Source organism: Manduca sexta, chromosome 2 (genome assembly GCF_014839805.1).
Source record: "Manduca sexta isolate Smith_Timp_Sample1 chromosome 2, JHU_Msex_v1.0, whole genome shotgun sequence".
Lineage (NCBI taxonomy): Eukaryota > Metazoa > Arthropoda > Insecta > Lepidoptera > Sphingidae > Manduca > Manduca sexta.
Genome location: NC_051116.1, coordinates 4,778,166 through 4,788,959, shown reverse-complemented (window position 1 = coordinate 4,788,959; position 10,794 = coordinate 4,778,166). Strand labels below are relative to the sequence as shown.

Genomic DNA, 10,794 nt, shown 5'->3' with positions numbered 1-10,794 from the left:
ACCAGAGGCGGCTCATCCGAAAGAGCGCTGGTGCAGTGCACTCCCACGAAAATTATATACTTAGCTAATTTAATAATTTATATATATTTATAATACATAAGATCCTTACATTACATTCTTTATATTTTACTATGCCTATAAAAAGTCTATTATATTACCTATATAGGTAGCGTCAATTTGTAACGAGTGGAGCGCCAGCGATTGTGCTCCTATGAAATGAAATTTAGTACAACTCTTAGTAATGTATTCAATGAGTGCGAAAGAGAGAGATCGGCTCGGGCTGACGCGTGAAACAAATGATATCGTATGAGAAATTAGCGTAATCTGGAGCGCCGCTCACGCGTCACTCAGTTGTCGTTCAGTCAGCCGTGTCGTGCGCGCGCCGAGGGGTATCCTACTTATGCGCAGTTGTCGTTCTTATGTTTACAAACAACTTTAAGCAAGCTCGTTGACTTCGTCAGTTAATTCGCAGTTTTTTTTAAAATAAGTATTAAAAAATAGTTTATGCGCGATATTTTGTGTTAAAATGGAACAATACAGTATATCTTTTATTAAACAGTGTGAAAAGATAAGATATACAAATAAAATAAATAGTAAGCTCTAGTTTTTCAATTATTTTTTTGTGAACCCCCATCAAAAAAATTCACGAGCCGCCTCTGCCTTCGACGTCAACATAAGCAAGGCAAAGGAAGCGTAAGGCCTACCTTCATACCTAATAGTACACTGTCATATCACTGGTAGAAATAATGAAAGTATTAAAAGCATCAAGCTTACAACAAAATAAACATAACATAATAAACAAACACCAAAAAACACAACAAAAAGAAACATCCAAAGATCTATCCGCGATTTCCAGTAAATCATGGTCACCCGTCCAATCTAACTCAATTTACGTTTGTCAGTGACATGTAGACCAGTGCAGGACAATTATACAGTTGATAATTCGGGTTTCGTGACGCACCAACAGCCCTCCATTATACATGAAGCCATTTTGTATTTTGGTAGTGTAGAGATTGGAGGTACTTTTTGTACTTATTTATTTTATTTTACTTATGACTGCCTAGATGGCGTAGTTGTAGTGCATGCGCAGTATGATAGCGCTCTGAGGTCCTGGGTTTGAATCCCGGGTCGGGCAAAGTGATTTTTGGGTTTTTCTGCTCAGTGTCACCTCGGAGTCTGAAATTTGTGCCTGATATGGCGATAGGCTCGCCCCCTATCACATCATGGGTCGGAACAAACTTGACGAAAAGTGGGTGCCCTGGTTGCGCCTTTGCTTACCCATTCGGTGATAAATGCGTGATGTGTCTTTGTTTTATTTTATACCTTCTGAAGACCTAGATATCTGAAGTTTGGTTCAGTAAAATTCGTAAACTAGCAAAAGCTATTGATATAAAATCCGTGATGTGATATGACGCTTAGGATTTAAAAAAGAATCCAATCATAAACAGTTTATGAAAAATATCACCCAAATTGGGTCAGATAAGAAATATTTATTCGAAAATATTTTGCGTGTAAAATGCACGCTGAAATTTTTAGTGTAAGGTATTTTTAATAAACGCCTCTTTGTATATAATAACACGAATGTTATGTCAAAATATTTATAAGGTTGATTTTCGCTTGTTTTATAAGTATGGTATACAAATTGATTAATGAAATCTTCGATTTACAATACTGTAACTAGACAATTTTTATTCATAGTTGTCTATTTCTTCCTTCAAATGTTAAGTATAGTTCAAAGGAATTTTACCTAGTGTCATAACTAGATATTATGAGGTTCAATATATATTTTTTTATACATCTGCGAAAAAGTGACCCCTGGCACTTGATGATAAGTGGAGTGGGGTCCAATAGTATGTCGACTGACGAGAGATGATTACCTCTCAGCAGTTGACACAATTATGTCGGCCTATTGGATATACATAGCCCGATCCCGGGTCGCGACACACTCCGCAACATGCTGTCTCATTATGTCCAGTAGTTCGCTACAATGTCCTTCAAAACGGAACACAACAGTGACTGCACACTGCTGCTTGCCGGCAGAAATAGACATTGCAGTGGTACCTACCCAGACGGACACTCACATATAAGATACCTACCACCTTGAGTAAATGAAAATTTCAAATTCAAATGCACAAACGAGCTCCATACAAGTCAGTATTCCGCACCTCATAGAGCCATAAAGCGAAGTTATTTCGAACAACACTGCATTTATCCGCATGATTGCCGTTTCAACTTAAACTGTTAGGTCGTGAGTGAGGATCATATCGTTAGAAAACTTCCAACTTCGAGTTAGCACTTTGGTTATGTTGGTTTTACTTGTGGTGTACCGATTTTACTGTTTATTACTTATTGCTCGGGGCTTATTCCGGGATAAACAACCTGGTATATGTTTTCCTAGACTGCCTCTGTGGGGAAATTATACTGCATGCGGGGTATTTTTTGTCATTTTGCTGATTTCAGACTAAAAGATGTTGTCGCCCCGCAAATCATCTTCGTGCAGTAGTTGTTTTATTTAGCTTGATTATGAAGAAATTAGGTACGTCTTTATCTACTGATGAAGGTAGAGTAAAGGCAAATAAATTTCATTAGTTTACTCCTCCACTCAGAAATCTTTGAGACAATTACTCCTTTGTAAAGCCAGGATTTATTTGAAACTGACAAAACTTCTGTACTCGAATGTATTTACGATGCTCTTGTAAAGTTAGAACAAATTACATTCTCGTAAACCTAATGTTTAATCAGACATGTTTTATTTTTTATTACACTGAAACAACAACTAATCATTTATGTTTACGCGAATGTACATCGAAATAATATGAGTTTTGGAATTTTATCGCGAGTTTTTATATTATAATTAGTTGACCCGAAAGACGTTGTCCCGTCTTTTGCAGCGAGCATTCTGTCAATCGCTGACAGTTATTTCAAACAATTGACAGTGAAATAAAAAATATTCTCGTTAAGTTTTCTAATTATCCGCGCAATTTTTTGAATTTTTTCTTTCATAAGAACCTTCTCCTGACAATAACAAACACAACGAAAAAACATAGTGAAATCAGTCCAGCCGTTCACGCGTGATGGCGTGACCAAGGGAAATAGGGATTCATTCTTATATATATAGATAAGATTTTCTCTTGAAATTTCGAAGACTGCAGTTTTCATGGTTACGGGGCGGACTGAGGTGTTGGTCGTACGAAAAGTCATTAGAATATCTACCTATTAGTATCGTGAAATATTCCAAAAGGGAGCCCAACACAACATACGTACTTATATGCATAAATGCAGTCACCAAGTCGTTCTGATGATAATTAGATTCTACAGAAATTCAACATAAAGAGAAGCTGGCAGGAATTGGTCTAAACATGTACTTCCTTACACCTACGAAGACTTTCTATCAGTAGTCGGTCCCTCATAACTGAGGATCGTTGTCATCATTGGATGTACCGCATTTAGAGCGGATTATATTTCCACCGGTTTCTGTTAATCTTCTTTTCGTGACGTCGGTCTTCGGGCTGGCGTGATGCTCCCTGCAAGATAACGAACGAGGTTCTGGCAACCGAGCAGTGGCAGTATTACCATACACCTGTCCGGGCAACCGGTTGGAAGAGGCAACAGCAACCTTGAGGACTAAATAACTCTGGGGTAGAATGCAATGGAAAACCACTGCTACCAATTTCCAAGAATGTCATCATGGAAAGTCCTACAAAGATATTCCCATTATATTATTTTAGTATTATAAGTCAATACTGGCATTTCTTCTCTCCGACCGACGCCAAACCGTTTCTAAACATCCTTTATAGCACTTTCACTTTCTTCGAATTAGTATATTTTGCTGCCGGATATGAGTGTGATTAAGAACACCGGTATTTCTTGAAGAGATTATAATAGATCTTAACTATCTATATTTAAATATAGTGTTTCTATATTGTATTCAGGGTATATCATTTATGCCCAATATGGGCTCCCCTCCTATTACATAAGCAGATGGAATACACAGAGCGAAATGGAGGTATCCTGGTTTCGCCTCTTCAACTAAATTCCTAAACTGATCTATTTAGTTAAAACAAGTATCAACTATCCTACTGTTTATTAGTCTAGCAATTTGCGTCTGCGCGAAATCTAATTTGAATGAATTGGTAATGTAAATCGCCTTTGGTTTAGTGGCAGTGTTGCCTGGAGAGATCTTGGGTTCAAGTTCGTGGAAGGCAATTAAAATGTGAATAGTGCATTACAACTACACCAAAGCAGTCAAATTATACAATCGAATACCGTTTGTTTATCAGAACATAGAAAAAAATGCTGATTTGAAATATGTATGAAACTTGTATCGCAAAACATGTAGCTTAATTGCCCTTCAACCGTCGATATAATACAGGTCTGATTACCTCATATATTATTATAGAAACAATATATTCCGTCATCTTAACCAAATCTGTTCTATAAGTTATCTCCATTAATCCATTGCGATCCAAACTTGAAACTAAGTTCCATGCGCGGCGCAAATTCAGTTACGGCTGACGTCAATATTGTCTGGATATTAGACATTAAGTCTAATAAGAGACACGCTCGGTAACAACCACGCTTCTATGGTATATATATCAGCCCTGTATTATATACTGTCACTGCTGGGCACGGGTCTCCTCTACTACAACGTTTGCAATAAAATGAAAACATCAGTCGAATTGAGAACCTCTTTCTTTTTTGAAGTCGGTTAACCCGTGAGGTAGCTGAATGTTTGCCGGCAAACATTGACAGCTACGCGTGTGACGGAAAAATAACCTTATTATGTAGTATATATGTAGTATATAAGGTTATAATCCCGTGACACACGCAAATGTCATGTAGCTGTCTTGGCTCGCCGGCGATTCACGAGAGACCAAGAGTTAATAAAAGTTACATTTTGCCAGCTTTGGTTATTTGTGTACCAAATTACATCAAAATCCATCATCATCTGTATCTGTATTCTTCTAGAACATTAAAACCTAATGATAACCGAGTCCCCCTGAGGCAATTCTAGAACATTCAAACATCCAACACTTTCACATGTCAATAGGTAGTTGTTATACAAAGTCTAATAACAATCCGTCAGTGGCAATTAAGCAAATATTTCAAAAGGAAATGAATAGATATAAACCGAGTCGTGCTACTGGTAGGCGTGTTCCGTTTGTCCATTGACACTATCTTATCAATATATATTTTATATTCGCCCGGATAGCGCCCATACAAAAGGCGTTAAAACCCGCCATAGTGGCCGACGTGTATCGCGTTCCGGGATCAGTCTGTGCATACCCGGTTCCAACAGGCCGGCAAAATTCTGTCAACTCCAAAAGCGGCTTTCATCCGAACGATTAGGCAAATTAATGAGGTACATAATAATAAAATAATAATATCAGCCCTGTATTATATACTGTCCCACTGTTGGGCACGGGCCTCCTCTACTACTGAGAGGGATTAGGCCTTAGTCCACCACGCTGGCCTAGTGCGGATTGGTAGACTAAAAATGAGGTACATGCCAAAACAGATATTTTGGCATGTAAGTGGAGTGAATTGGCAGACTTTGTTATTTATTCTCTGTTACACATAATAATTAGTATTTGGTAATTTTAAGTTTTATTTTGTTCTATGTTTTAATAATGTTTAAGATTGTTTTGTTTTATACGTAACTGTTTTTTTTTTTTATTAATGATAGTTACCTCACATTGTCGGATGGAATACTTCTGTAATGATTGTGTGTGAGAAAAATAAATAAAAAGAAGACTGTCGCGGGGTAATCGTCTCTCGTCAGTCGACATTCTATTGGACCCCACACCACTTACCATCAGGTGCAGTAACACTTTGCCGTGCATGCATTAATATTGTCTTCAACGCGGGTATTCACAAGGAATCCTAGTAAAATATTTATTATATTTATTTATTTTCATTTTATTCATTTCCACATACAACTATTTTACAGGTAATACCCAATACAATAGTGTAGTACGATAGTTATTATAATATTTTATTATTACTTACTATTACATAAGCGGCCGATGTGAATTCCGTCAAAGAGCATGAAAATATATCAATCTGGTTGGACAAAGTATTGAGCACACGCAGCGCGCGCGTCAATGGTGCATGCCGTAATAAGCTGGTGCGAGCTCGCAGCACCGAGAATATAATTCAGTCACCTTAAAATTCAGACTGTTGATCGGCTGGTTAAAATCCCCACTATATCTTAGATACTGCTTCATCAGCTCATTATCATATCCTGGTTCTGGTAGAGGAACCGGGTCTGTGAATGGGAGTCCTAGGTTCGTAGTTAGATGAAGAGTTGGATGGAGATTCGTTTCTGAGCCGGTGTTTGAGTTGTTCTGTTGTATGTTCGTTTTCAATATTTTAACATCTATTTCTCACTATGCACCTTGCCTACTACCAGTTTACAAACAAAACCCGTCACAGATGCCGCTCAGATTACGTCACTACCGTTTTATTTCAAAATGTTACTGTTGACCGTCATGTAAAATTAAATAAATTTGGTACAGAAGGTTTATTACGAATGTTAAATTAAAAGTAATACAAGATGATTTTTTTAGAAGTGTTTGTATTTATGCATGTTGTGACAGATAAATTAATTAAAGATTTGTCATGACATCGAAATAAAACTGGTATTCAGATTTTATATCGGTTTTTTATATTTGAATTTTCTCCCGTTTTGGAGATTGCAGATTTCATGGTCACGGTACATACTTTTTTTCTTTTTCTTCTTTCTAAGTTGCTTGCAACTTAGCAACCAATTTTAATTGTGAATTTAAAATAAAATATGTTACAATATTATGCTTGTTTGATTGACACTTGCCTAGAATAACTGATGTAAAATTAGTCAGAAGTTAGCATCTCCCGTATGGTCTAGTGGCTAGGATACCTGGCTTTCACCCAGGAGGCTCGGGTTCGATTCCCGGTACGGGAAAATTCTTTTTATTAACTTCAGAAGTACTATTTTCTTCGGTCTTTTTCTGTAATAAGTAAACTTGTTTAAAGGCAATTTTTTTTAACATCTGATTTTTTTTTCGCAGGATAAAGAACAACACAAATGAATTTCATATGGCAGAAGTATTTATAAAGTTGTCAATTTATCTCATATTTATATTTAGATAGGTTATATTTTATTTGATGGTTAACTATTATCTGACAATTTAAAAAATAACTCTTTTATGACGTAGTTTTAACTCCAATACTAGTTAGATTCCTAAAAAAAAATATTAAATACGTTTGCTTGATAGTATTCAATAGCATAGTAACGAGTCTACATCTCCCGTATGGTCTAGTGGCTAGGATACCTGGCTTTCACCCAGGAGGCTGCGGTTCGATTCCCGGTACGGGAAAGTAACTTTTGTCTTCTCATCAAAGTAAAATATCTAGTTTATCTATTCAAATATTTATACTGGGATGAGAAAGCAATTACATTAGACCTAAGAGTGTACCTTAGTTTAAATAAACATCTGACTATAAACCATTTTTCATTCGTTTTCTTTTGCCAGAGATATATTTCTCGTTACTTAAACGTTATAATATTACAAATAAATATTTTTTACTAAAATATATACGATAGTAGTCAACAAATATCCTCACCGACTATCAAATTACTCAGTGTTTTGAAGTATTTTTTACACATAATATACTTACATAATCTAATTAATTATAAATAATATTAAAAACTCTATAAATATAAACACTGAATTAAATAGGTTACTATTTGGTACTACGTAGATATTGAAAGATATAGATTTTTACTTTTTTTTAAACGTTTACTGAAAGATCTTGCTTTTTTATTATTTTTTACCCGTCTCCACTCACTTGCTTATGTCACCTCATCTCACCGTCACAGTGCATGAGCTAATGTGAAAATCGTGACCGCCCGATACCGATCTCTGTTTGTGTATTTTTTTATTGACAGTTAGAGCGCATGCTTTCCAGAGGTGGGAATTTTTTAATAGACCCTCTACCATTCATGTTTGCTTGGTTCTTTGGAGGAGTTTGTTTTTGTAGTCTGACGTTTCACTTAGTTTGAGACTGACTTTTGAAGGGTGAAAGTCTTATTACCATCATACGTTCTAGGTAATTAGGAACGAACGAGCCATCTACAGTTATTGCATCGTAACACGTGTTGTGTAGTATTTTTTAAGACATTATTTTGTTTTTTTATTTTAATTTTTTGAAGAATCATTGAATTTCAGCCTTGGCGGCCAATCTAACCGGAGATCAGCCACGCGGAAAATATAATAGAGCGCAAGTGTGTGCGCAATAAGGTGCGTTGGGGTTAAATCGGACGCTTTTTCGACGTGTTAAACAGTGTTCTCGAATATTTTTTTTACAAGAATTCAATAAAAGTTATCATAATGAATCATTAACCTAGCTATATGTTATTGAATATATTAAATGATATATATTTTTTTTCAATTCCTTATAACAGTTATAACAGTTAATGTTTTATAATGGTTTAAAAAATACCATACTTTTAGAAATGTGTGAGAAAGATAGGACCTTCACAGGTATACTTCGAACTACTATCTAAAATCGTCTATGATAAAGGGATTCTAAAATCCATAAAAAGAGCATATTCTGATCTAGATAGCCATTTATAAATGTTCAAAAAAAATTATAAATATCGTGAGATATTTTTAGAAGCGAACTTTGTTTTTTTATTAGTTCTAGCCATACGATCTTACCTCACATGAGTGACACTGTAGATGTTTTTAAGAATATTGGAAGAAATAGTACATACACGTGTAAATAAATAACAAATATACAAAATCGACCATTCACCTGAGCTAAAAAAAATTACATAATTACTGAGTTCAGACGTCTTCGTCTATAAATTTTGACAATAACTTTCAATATTTTACAAGTGCTAGATCGAACGATTTTAATCCGTCCTTTAACGACAAATAATTGTATGTTTAAAGATCGGATCTCAGGGAATATACGTGTAATGACAAATTTGAATAAATAAGTCACAAGATTTATTTGCTTTATGATACTATATAGGTACGAAATGAATTAAAAACAGTAAATACTCAATAAAAACTAGGCAAATTCTTGCATGGGGTTAATCCGGATCTGCCAGGGAACGACGACATACCGACATTCTGTTTTTTAGCACAGTAAACATTATTTGTTTGACGAAATCACTCATGTGAACTAGTGAAACGTAGGGAACAAAATGGGGTCGCAGGCAGTGTTGTCCAAAAATAAAAATTATAACACAATGGCGAGTTATTTGATTTATACGATGTTACACCTCCTACAATCTTACCCCAACGCGCCTTACACAAGCACTCTCCGTTCCTTCTCTCTCATAGTCCGCTGAGACGGCAATCCGACATGACAAGAGAGATCAGGCACAGGACCAATGGCTTTACGTATTTTCTATGGTACGCGGTTATTACACGGCCAACTTCCTGACACCGAGCTGCCACTGAGTAATTTTAAAGATGGAAAAACCCAGTCACTTTTATTATCTTCCCAAATATAATAAACTGTAGGAGATCTTACCATGATGATTTCAAAGCCCATGTATCTTCTACCAAAATATTTTCATGAATAAATGTTAAAAATATGCCATGTTGCCTATGAAATAAGGTTGCAAATGACATTTCATTTCAATATCGAAAGAGACCACTGTTTACATTCAATATAAACTTACGATTTTAATATACAACTAATCACAAGCGGCGAGACGAGATCATAAAATACAACAAATTAAAACATTCCAGCAGTAAATAGTGTATTAATGGCTGTTATATAATGCTGTGGTCATTTAAATATATGTTAAGTAAAGATCTCGTAAGCGGCGATAGCGTAGTTGGGTGTGGAACGGACTGCTAAGACAAATGTCCGCAGTTCAAATCCCTTGGGATTCTTCACGTCATCAATCACCTATGACTTCTAAAATTTCTATGGGTGTATTCTTTGTAAATTATTATTTGCTTTAACGGTGAAGGAAAACATCGTGAGGAAACTTGCACACCTGAGAAGTTCTCTATAGGAATTTCGAAGGTGTGTGAAGTCTACCAATTCGCACTAGGCCAGCGTGGTGGACTATGGCCTAATCCCTCTCAGTAGTAGAGGAGGCCCGTGCCCAATAGGACATTATACAATACAGGGCTGATATTATTATTATTAAAAAATAACGAAACGCTGGTGATAGGATATATTTTATATCCGCCCGGATAGCGACCACCGTACACAAGGTGTTAAAACCCGCCATAGTAGCGAAGACTAATTATCTCTCGTCAGTCGATATTCTATTGCACACCACTCTACTTACCATCAGATCATTTTGTCATGCCCGCATAAAAAATACCATATAAAGATCTCTCACGTATTATACAATACTTTGGAATAAATTACGCTACTAATATTTAATTCCCATCATAAACATCGAGATTAATTTTGAAACCAGTTTGCGTTCTGGTTTAACTGTATCGAACAGGATTCAAGGCAATTTAAATACGTCCAGTTCGCTTGTTGAGTATCGGGACCTTATAATTTTGTTTTATAAATACCACTGCATGTTCTATACGCATACAAAATTAAGGCGATGCGCAGACGTCAGGCTGCCGATGCATGACACAATATTGCAGGAATTTCGAACTGTCAACATATACTCATACCTTTTATCACTGAAGGGGTATGCAGAGGCGCAGCTGGCGCACATAATTTTCGCCGTGCGTATTTCGTCCCATGATGTGATGGGACGCAAGCCCATATCGGGCACATATTCCTGGCTCCGAGTTGATACTGTGTCAATCAATGTGG

The 10,794-nt window shown here is 36.1% G+C and overlaps 2 non-coding genes across 2 annotated transcripts; both read left to right on the top strand.

The window, feature by feature from the left end:
* Positions 1 to 6,871: 6,871 nt before the first annotated feature.
* On the top strand, positions 6,872 to 6,943 carry Trnae-uuc. The gene has a single exon. It is a non-coding gene; the product is annotated as a tRNA-Glu (tRNA).
* A 343-nt stretch (positions 6,944 to 7,286) lies between these two features.
* On the top strand, positions 7,287 to 7,358 carry Trnae-uuc. Its single transcript has one exon. It is a non-coding gene; the product is annotated as a tRNA-Glu (tRNA).
* Positions 7,359 to 10,794: the final 3,436 nt, after the last annotated feature.